At 43.2% G+C, this 10,721-nt stretch overlaps 1 protein-coding gene across 2 annotated transcripts in view; it reads left to right on the forward strand.

Moving 5' to 3' along the window:
• The first annotated feature begins 10,551 nt into the window (after positions 1 to 10,551).
• NEK6 (NIMA related kinase 6) overlaps positions 10,552 to 10,721 on the forward strand; it is a 77,507-nt gene continuing 77,337 nt past the window's right edge. For both annotated transcript variants that reach the window (XM_085300461.1, XM_085300465.1), the window contains exon 1: positions 10,552 to 10,656. The gene's annotated coding sequence lies outside the window, so the exon portion shown is untranslated. The remainder of the gene's footprint in view (positions 10,657 to 10,721) is intronic.

The raw sequence follows: 10,721 nt of genomic DNA on the forward strand, positions 1-10,721 counted from the left end.
GGGAGGGAGCTGGGGTCTCTTACATATTCCCAAAGGAAAGTCTGGTGTTTAATCTCTTGGTAAGCAGAATTAGGAAACGGAGCCAGGCTATACAGATTTCTGCTCTCTTCTGCTCCTCAGTTACCTTCAGAGTCTCTCTGGGCAGATTAAGGCTTTTGTACTGTTTTTACCAAGGTCAGCGATTTATCCTGTTGTATTCAGTGTACTCCGCTCAATTAGTTGAGGGCATTTAACATGGATTTTTCATATTTGCATCACAAATTCTAAATGATCCATGAAAAGCAGCTGTTCAGAAACTTCTGAATTCATTATCCCCAGTGTCTTGGAGTAAAGAGACTTTGCCAGCCATTTGATAGGGGCCCCATGTAGTCTGTTTGATGGGAAACTTGTCAGTTGTTTTTAGTTTGCATTGAAGAAATAATGGGATGCTATAGCATCTGTTTTTCATTTTTACAATTTCTACAACCTCTTCTTTATTTTRTTTTCTATTTACTGATAGTTGCACCAGCAGATCAGTAGCTAAAGACCTGCTTAGTAGCACTGCCGATGACTTCCAGTGCTGACATGGCCATATGCCGTGGTGCTACACGCAAGCTGTTGCCACAAAACCATTTCAGTCTCCTTCCCTCTTTCTTCTCTTCCCCTAAAGAAAACATGCTTTAGATATGGGCTGCAATTCTTAATGTTGCAAGAAGTTTTTTTTCTTCTTCCTGCTTTTAAATGGAAATCTGACCTTCTGGGGCCTAATTTCTTCTTGCCAGTGGTTTGGTGTGTGATCCCAGCCACATGATCTCTCCTTTCGAGGCCTCTGGTTCCTTGTCTGCAAAATGAGGAGTATAGAGGGGAGATTCCTCCATTAGCTTCCTACGGGGAATTGAGGTACAGCCTGAAGGCAAGAAGTGGTCTCTTTTCTGACACCACCACGACCTAGAAGGGTAAGGGAAATTCAAATACGAGAAATATTTTGAGGGAAGCCGATACAGCAAGTATCACTAATATAGCCTTATTTCTGCTCCTCACTGTGGCATTATCACAGCATTGCTTGGCAAAACTTTAGCTCTTGTCTGTTGGTTTGTTGAGAAAGACCTAAAACCTTGACAAAATGACATGCTGGTGAGAATAGAGGACTAGAAGAGTAAAATTCCTGAGTTTTACAACAGACCCTGACTCTGTGTCCTAGAATAATAGACATAAGCTTAAAGTTGGAAAAGTTTAATGACAAAGTAAGTTAAAAAGATTACTTTCAAGATCAAAAAAGGAACTGCGAAACTAGTGGGGAACATGCAGATTACGGAGGACTTAGGTTCCTCTTCCCTAAATAAGCAACAGTGATCTCTCCTGTGAGTGCTTTGGGTTTTAATTAATCTGAGACTCAGCTCTCTTCTGGTTTTGAGGACCAGTCATTAGCTAAAGGAAAATTCATAGGCTTTTTGCCTAAGTTGTGTTTGTAATATGGGCTCCACTTAATCCACTTAATCATTGACAGGCTCAAATAGAGGCTATGGTGAAAGTCTCCAACATGTTGTAGTGATCCATGGCCATCTTCGCATTTTCACCTTGTTTTCTAGATCCTTTGCTCTGTGTTTCAGTGAATTTTTCTACAGGAATCAGCACAACAGGCACCTGAAATTATTTCATGGTGGCAGCCTCGACATTCTCCTGCCCAGGCATTGCACAGTGCATGTTTTCAAACTCACTAATCATGCCTTCTCCCTGAACATCTAGTTCCTGCTTAGGCAGGCCTTCTCCTTCTTGCTGCTGTACATCTGCTTGTGCAGCTTGCAGTACCACACATCCTAGCACACACGGGGAACTCAGCCCATATGCTCCCTCCTCTCGGCTTGCCAGTACTTCCAGACATGCAGGTTTGGATGGTGAGCACGGTGTGCAGCTAGAGAGCTTCTTACATACTGCATGTGTTTTTCTGTCTTGTACACACACGTGCAAACACCACACCAAAAATCACATTCACGCAGCTCACGTTGGCCTTGCTGCATTTCCCGTCCGGACAGTTTCTCAGCGGCCGTTGCATTCATTTGCACGGAACAGTGTGGCTGAGAGCCAGGGGCTTGTCTTGCTTTCTCCTCTCTTTCCTTCCTTCCTTTCTTCTGCTCACTGGGTGTGACAATCTGAACGCAGTTGTTTATTTCTTTTGTTTCCACATATAATCAGATCTCTTTCCCTGACATTATGCAGCTCAGCACAAGCACTCCAGGTGGGGAGAATCCAGTTCAGTGCCCTCCTCCCACCCTGGGCTGCTCCTGTCGCTAATGAACTGCAAACAACCATGTTCCTCATGTTCAACCTTCACCCTGCCGGATGCATCCATAATCTAAATATAGGCTATAATTATTCCACTGGCGTCTGTAGACCCATTGACAGAACTGACAGTGGCAGAGGTCGGGAGACCCTTTGCACCTTTAATATATTCCCTTAACCATTTGCCTGCCACTGATGGTTACAGTCTCTCCAACATCTAAAAAATGGCTGGGATTTGTCCTTTGACTGTTCCAAATCTGTGTATTCCTTAGTCTTCTCAGTCCTTGTACCACCAAACGGCAGGCTAATTATTTTTCTTTCCTCTAATTGGGACACTTCATTTGTTTATCTGGCTGTGCAATCAAATCGTGAACTCTGAATGCTCTTTTCAAGCCAATGACCTGCGTCTCCCCCAGATGCAAATCCTAGTGCCTGAGAAAATGAGTACAGGAATTGATCTCTAGCCAGTGTGCTGTTTCCGTGTTGGAGCACCCTGCAAGCAGAGGCACTGACTTTCCGTATTATTATTTTTATGGCTCTGTGGAACAAACAGTTGAGTATGGTGCTGTGAGAGTGAATAGTGGAGGGAGAAGCTAATCTGTGCTGTAAGTAATTTGATAACAAATCATTTAGAGAATGTAAATTGTAGGGAAGAGATGTCACCCCTGGCAGGAGGTCGCCTGTGTCACCTGTCAGATGGACAAAAATTCCTTCTCAGGATTATTAATAAATAAACATAATGCTCTGCATTTCTGCAGCACCTTTCACTGGAGGAACTCAAAGCACTTTATTAAAGAACTGTTGTGCAATTATTTTAACTTCCTTTCATAACATTATTTTAAAGGTCAAATTCATCATTTGTTTCCTGGGAACATAAAATGGTATTAAATTTAAACTTCATGATTTCCACCTCCACCTCTGCCCATTTTGAGGCAAGGTAAAATCACCATTTCACATGTTGATAAATTAAACCAAGTGGCCAGCAATTAGCTCTGAAGCATACGCTAAGTATTTGTAGTGCAAAGCTTGTAGGGAGTCTAACTGTGATCAGGAATCCCATGTGCTGTTACAAAAGGACAAAGTTTTTGTCCCACAGAATTTATAATTTAATACAAGACTAAGAAAGACAATAGAAGGGAAGTGAGAAGCTTGGATGAAAATAATTGTGACCGTTTAGGTCTCCTGTAAGCGTGCATCATCTGGGACATGAAGTTATAGTCATAACATTGTAGTGATATCATTCAGAGTGTGTAGTGATTTATTACCGCACTTCTAAAGAACTGGATCCTGGCTGTGGATTGAGGTATATATATCACTATGGCTGTTAATAAGATAGAGAAATATACAGAAAAGAAGAAGAAAATGCCTCTTCCCTGGAAGAAAAGCTGGTGATACTGTGTGATTCCTGCCTGTTATGCTAACCAATGTTACCTTGGTTTTCATTTGCACTTTTTTTGTCTCTGTGTATCCATATTGTTAGTCTGAAATGTAAAACTTACCTACAAGCTTTTTCTGGGCAGGAATCTTCTTTTGTTCTCTATTTTTTGCACAACACCAAGCACAGTTTGAGTCCTGACTCATGAGCAAGGCTCAAAATCCTATGATCTTACTAATCTGTCTTGCTCCCACTGATGTTAATGGCAAAATTCACCCCACTTTCTCTAGCTGGGAAATTATATAGCACTGATGCAATGAACAGATCTTAGAAGTGAAGAAGAGAACAAATCACAAAAGCATTACCCAGAATAGATTCTTCAGAAAATATCCCCTGTGAAAGGGGGCCGAGCATGGGAAGGTGCAGGGACTGCAGCTTCTGGCAGGGTCACGTTTGTAACATCTGGCTGTGAAAGCTGGAAAGCTCAGCCAATTCCTTCTGAATAACGGGCCGTGCTCACGGAGACCGAGCGTAACTGTGCATTCCTGTGAAACTCGCCCAGATCACTTGGAAAGGGTCACGAGGAGGAATGTCAGGGAAAAKAGGGGAAGGGCCTAGGGCTGCTAACGCCAGGGCTGCTCAATCTGGCTTCARTTGCTTTTTTCTTTTTCTTCTTCTTTTTCTTTTTCTGTCTCCTTTTTTCTTTTTCTTTTTCTTTTCACACAAATTAACACAAATAGTATGGCATGTAGTTTAGAGCTCAAACAGCATCAGAATAGTGCTTTTTACTCCTGCACAACTATATATAGTGTGGCCAGTCTCTCTGTCTTCCCAAAGCAAGCTTCAGACACCTGCAGACTTAGTACCAGTATTTCTGCCAACAAGATGGTCAAGAGACAGAAAACTGGTGCAACAGATAGCATACTATGGGGTGTATCAGAGAAAGTACTTAAGCTACATGTCTCTGTCTCACTCTGCTCCTTGCTACATGGCCTGTTTCAGCTCTCCAGCCCTCTGACAYAGAAGGACATTGCCTAGTGGTCAGAGTCTGCTAGGTCTCCCTCTAACCGTGAGAATTGCTCCTCACTAGACTTTTTCCTACCAAGATGTCYGTTCTCTCTGTTGCATGGGTCTGCTCTGAGTTTAGCCACAATCTGGCGGAAAAGATGCAAGACACTGTCCAGGTCTCCTGTTTGAGCTCCTTCTAGCCACTGTCTTCCCTCCTCTGCCCAGTCACTGGAGGCTCTCAAGGTGSGGGAAGCAACAGCAACAAGCTGGCTGTGTGTGGTGATGTAAGCTTATATATTTGCTTCCCTTSCCTTGTTCTTACACTGACACCGAGATAGCTTCTTGTCTATAAGTACAGTGTGACTGCTCGTTGTTCAGCCTCTTGCTGAGGTGCCGTATTGGCAAAGGCACCCCACCTGCATATATCAGAGCAATGCTGTGTGCCGGCACAAATACTACCAATAGGTAAAACTTTCTAGTGGCATATGAAAGACTTCTAAGGCCCAGGTGCTGTAGCTGGAAAAGTAGATTTGTTTTTTGCCTGACTTTCTCTCTGAAGTTCAACTGAAGAAACTTTTAAAGCTTGGCACTATCTACCCTATGTGTTTTCTCCTTCCATATTATAAAGATCCTAGAAGAGGTCTGTGGGAGATGCTGCCAGCAGGGGAGATCCTAGTGACTGCACACTGTCAAAAGCTGAGTTGCCAGAAAAGCCAGAGAGTCATGAGCAGGCAGAAGGCGGTACAGAGTATGTGGAGATAACATAAGGGAGGACCTGCTGGCTTTGGAGCAGAGGGGAAGTTACATGAACAGAGTTGTAGAAAAGAAAATGCATGAGTCAATATTCATCCATATATTCATGATCTGTAGGCTTGAGTGCTGTGATGCTCATTATCTAGGCATGACCTTAAAAACTGCAGTTGATTGAGAACACAGCAGCCCATCTGCTTGGCAACATGGGCTGCTGGGGGCCTCTCACCCTGTCACTCTGCTCTCTTCCCTGGTTCTCAGTTCTTCATCTGAATACAAATTCAAGGGCTCCGACTTCACCTCCAGATCCTCTGCTGGGGGCTGAGATGAGACGTCCACAGCTCTTTCTGTCTTGAGGGCTCAGCAAGTGAAATCTGTGCATGCAGGAAACCCAACTTTCTCTGTGTCCAAGCTCCATTTTTATACAACAAACTTCCTCCTTTTCTCTCTTCCTCCAAAATGAGCAGTGAGCACAACCTATGGGCCTGAAAAACTCCATCTTCCACCAGCCTTGCCACAAAAGCAACCAAAGCACTCATCCGTCACCCTTGCTAGGCAAAGCAGAGCTTTGCCATGGGCCGTGTATAATTTAGGGTGGTGGAAGGGACCATGATGACAGTTTGACTGAGCCTGTGATTGGCCTGGATGTAACCTGAAGAGTGTGTTACAGCTTAAATGGAAGTGTTTCCTGTACCACTAGCTTTGTACAGGTTTTGTGCTGGGGCAAAACATCTCYCCATCTGCGCTGTCCACATGGGAGACCAAGGAAATTTCATGAATGAAACGTCCCAGTTTCCTGTCCTGCTTAGTAGGGGACAACAGGCCTCTAACTTTTTCTCTACCATCCGGCTTTGTTCTAAACTGACCAAAAAAAGAATGAATGAGAACTGTTCATTGTCACTTAATCCCTTTAAATACACAACTACCAGAAAGGAGGAAGCAATGTTAAATTTTCTGTCCATATGAAAAATCCTTCTGCTTCCTCCAGACACCTTCCTGAGCCTGCTTTCTAGCATCTCTTCTTCTTTAAAGAAAACATGTCTTTCTTCTAAGCAATTAAACACTATAAAAAAGGACATTTTCTCCATCATACTTTCCCATCTCCCCTTTCCTGCATGGCAGTCACATACTCCAGATCTCATGCTGTGAAGAATATTCTGCCACTGGTCACATCTGGTTCCCTGATGAGGTCTGCAGGCGGCTGAGCTGGCGTGGTTTCTGGATCACATGACACGTCTAGGTTGCCTTATCTTCCTGAAGACCAGTGCTTTTTAATCTCCTTTGATTGTATTTCTCTCTTTTTGCAGCAGTTTTATCAGTTTGAGATTAAACCRTTGCACAAATGCTCATGAAATCAATCTACAGATCTTAAATATGGCAAAAAAGAGGTGTTTCTCTGAGCAATCTGTTGGAGAGATTTTGTACTGACTTTTAGACTAGTTACATACTGGTATGCATTCCTTTAGCATTAATGCTTCCTTTGRGACTCGAACCTTACAGAAATATGAGAACTGAGCATGCAGGCTGCAGACATACTATGAAAGTAAGCCTGCATGTAGTATGTGTGGAGAAGACATGCTGCAGCTATATATGCAGAAAGAAGAATTCACAGCCTATCTTCTCTAGCTACTGCTGGAAAATTGAATCTCTTATAAACTTCTTCTATAATTTTCATTTGAGGAGTAAGATTTTTTTTCTGAAAATAACTTTTAGTAGAGGTCTCCACAGTATATGCTGTTAAGAGTAAAAAAATAAGTCAATAGGCATATATTAAGTCAGTAAGGCCAGGATTTTATCAATAATGCACTAAGGATGAAGGATATTGTGACAGTTGCATTTAGCACTATGAATAAAGTAAATCAATCAGATTGACTGTGCGTTGATTTAAAATCCTTAAAGAATTGGGTTGAAATCATTCTAGTTTCCCATAAATAGTCTCCTTGCCTGGAATCCTCATACCCTCAAGAAATAAAGAAATTTTTCAATTTAATTTTCTCAACCCCCACTGATGTTATGTATTTATTTGTTGTGCTTGGTTCTGTTTGAACAATTAGAATAAAGTAGCCTCACTAGCCATGAGGTTAGCGCAGTACTGAAACATTTGTGTTGGGAATAATGAGAGGAGGTGGTTATTTTATAACCACAGTGAGTATTAGCCATAAAAGCTTTAGAGGCAAGAATGCTTGTCTGTACTGAAATAGAAGGCTATATCCTTGTATTTAGTTTAAAAATGAAGTTACACAAGATATTCTCATTTATATAATTCTCCATTCCTTGCAGGCTGAACTTCAGGCTTGCACTTCCTACTGAGTTCCTTCTGACGGTTGTATTGCTGTGATGGTGAACGTTGTGGATTAGAATGTGTATCACACATTCTTGAACTGTATACAATAATTAACTGATTAAGTGAAAATGGCTAGCTGAGATCTGTGAAAGTGACTCCCTTTATTTAACTGGATGTGCATAAAAATATACTTCTTTCCTACATCTCAATAGACTTGATCTGGAGCCATAAAGCCTGATCTTGCAGCCCTTGGACCCAGAACTTGCCCTGAGTTCAAAGGGAGTTTTAGTGGCGYAGGGAATGTGGGATTAGTACATTGTGTTAAATACTGTCTTGAAGATCCAGGCTGCAGGATCAATTAATAGCTGTTCTTAAAGTGACTGAAATGAGGGAAAGAATAATGTAAATTTGTTCTGAAAGTTTCTTACTTTGAGGATTGTTTAAAAAAGAATTTCATGTAGAATAATAGCATATTATATGAAAGCCAGTCTATTTCTGTCAAGACTTAATTGAGGAAATTTAATTTTCTTCCCTAACTGAATTGCTGTTGATAATCTAAAGTAACTCTGTCTGGTCTTTCTAATTTAGCAAAGAAAAAACTGGATCTTGGAGCTGCACACAAGAATGTAGCAGATTTTTTAAAAGCAGCTTTTCTGAATAGAAAGACAGTAACTTATGGCAGCCTGACAAAAGATTTTTTTTTATTTAGCTGTAAAACACTTAAGTTCTTGTACCTCAATGCACTGCCAGTCCCTTTTTTAAGAGAAAGAAGTGCATTTTCGCAAATGGTACATCAACAGACCTTGGGAAAATTGAGTTTGGAGGGAAAAAAATGAATTCATTTTGTTTCTCTAAGCACTTTCCCATGTTTCAGATTTGTACTGATAGATTGATGATATGATTTGCTTTAAAACCAGGTGGCCTCTTACTTTCCATCTGTTGTGTCTATTGCTCTGTCTCTAGTGAGAAGCATTGCATAGCTGTACAGGCATCTGTACCCTGGAGAGAAACTCTTTATGCTATCAGAAATGCTCAGCGAGAGAAAATATAGTTCTGCAGTATCTTAAATGTGAGATGTATCAGGAGTCTGAGCCTCTGGAAGGATCGTGTTTACACACACCCAGAGCGAGCGCACTGAGTTTATATTAGCTTTGTGTAAACAGCTTTACAACAGAAACAAAATCTAGTGGTGACATTTTCAGAAGAAATGGTTTCAGGTCTTATGAAATCACTTGAACACCCTGYGAACATTTGCCGTGTCTGGATTCCAGGAGTGGCACTGCTTTAGAAAGAGTGTTTTCCCAAAAGTAGAAGTTTTGATGAAAAAACGCCAGTTGAGCTAATACCTGCCATGATTTTTCTGGTTCTGCAAAACAGAGACTTACTTTGGAGCTAAAATATGTGAGCTAAGTCTGCTGGAAAAATTGACTGATTAGAACCAAACTGTCTTGGGTAACAGGTTGCCCACAGCTCTGATTTACACGATGAAGCCAGTCGCCAAGCGGGGAGGAGACGCGGCAGCCTGACGTTGTGCTCCACGTGGGCTGTAAGTGTTTATCCAAGGGAACGCGTGTGTTTATGAACGCGAATGCAGAGCGTGCAGAGTAAAGCCTCCCGGTGCCACTTCCAAAGAATGGAAGTAACCAAAGCGCAGCGCTCTGGGGGAAGGTGTCCGGTGTTCCTGGTGGTTTTCTCGAGACGGCCCTACGTGCGGCAGCAGCACTCTGTAAGCCTGTAAGGGTTGAGGCGCAGCACAAATGGAATCAGACCATCGGTCACGGTCCACGGGACAGAGCTCTCCCGGTGCCGAGGGATTTTGTTCTGGTCGCCCCTCTTTGGTTCTAATGAAGGAGGCTGACTTGAACTCCCTCTCGCCTGCCAGCGTCCGCCGTCCCTTGTAGGTCGCCGTTCCAGTCAGCTCCACGGTAACGGCTTACACCAATTAAACAGGGCTGGTTAGAGGATTTTTTTTAAATTGTATTCTTTCTTATTTGGCAACAGTCCTAGCAGAAATGAAGTTACACTAGCACAAAGTGCTTGTGCTTGCAGAGCTTGTTTCATGTGCTGAACCAGTACAAGTTGTAAGCTGGCGCTAGTGCTTTTTTGCTGTGATAGGATCTCGGCGCTAGGCTGGTTTGCAGCCATGCCAGCAAACCTTGTCTGCCGTAGCAAGGCCTTGGATTACAAAAATTGACAAAATATGAGCAATCACAAATATTTCTTATCAGATATGSTGTTGTAACTGTATGCCTTTCGTCCAGTTTGGACAAATGAGAGCTGTTAAGTTTTGCTTTTATTTATTGGTAAGTTCAGTTATGGGTTTTTCTTCACTGGTAAAAAATACTGTTGAATTTAGACTTAAGTACACTAAGGGTGGTAATGCTTGTCTCCATTTATAAAAGATAGCAATTCTGAATTCGTAAGATCTAGACCCATTTAGACCTCGATTCCTGCAAAAAAGTCACATGCTTTGCTTTAGACACGCGACTCCCGCTATTATGTTGTGACTGCTCCTGCTGCCGGGAACGCTCAGCGTGTGTCTTTGCAGGACCCGGGCACCTCGTTATGTGTCCCCACAGTTAACGTTACGTAAAAGCATCAGCGAAAGAGAAATGAAAATACTGTGAAGAAAAGTCCTCGCTGTGAAGTTTTGCCGTTGCTGCGGCTCGTTTGCAGCTCTGTCGCCGCCACCGCGCAGTCGGTGTTCACCGCAGCGGCGGAAGGGGCTAATCCCGGGGATCGTCAGTGAGAAAGCAGGAGCTTAAGTTAAAAACGGGAAAGTTGGCAAGCGCGCAGCGCGCAGTTTTCGGGAAGGACGCGGGCATTTCTCCTGACACGCGAGGCCCTGGCAGCGCTCCTTTTCCGGGGAGGAAGGGCCCGCGCGGCGCGGGGGGAGGGCCCGGCTGCTTTTGCTTTTGCTGTGACTCATCTCAGGACCTGGAAAAACCCGCAAGTTAAAACGGAAGTCAGAGCGGCGCAGGTACAGGCGCGCCGCGGGGGCCGGGGGCGCCGAGCTCGCGTCGGGCGGGCTCCGGGCGCTCTGCG

This window comes from Rhea americana, unplaced genomic scaffold (genome assembly GCF_003343005.1).
Source record: "Rhea americana isolate MKP2758 unplaced genomic scaffold, rheAme1 scaffold_164, whole genome shotgun sequence".
Taxonomy (NCBI): Eukaryota; Metazoa; Chordata; class Aves; order Rheiformes; family Rheidae; genus Rhea; species Rhea americana.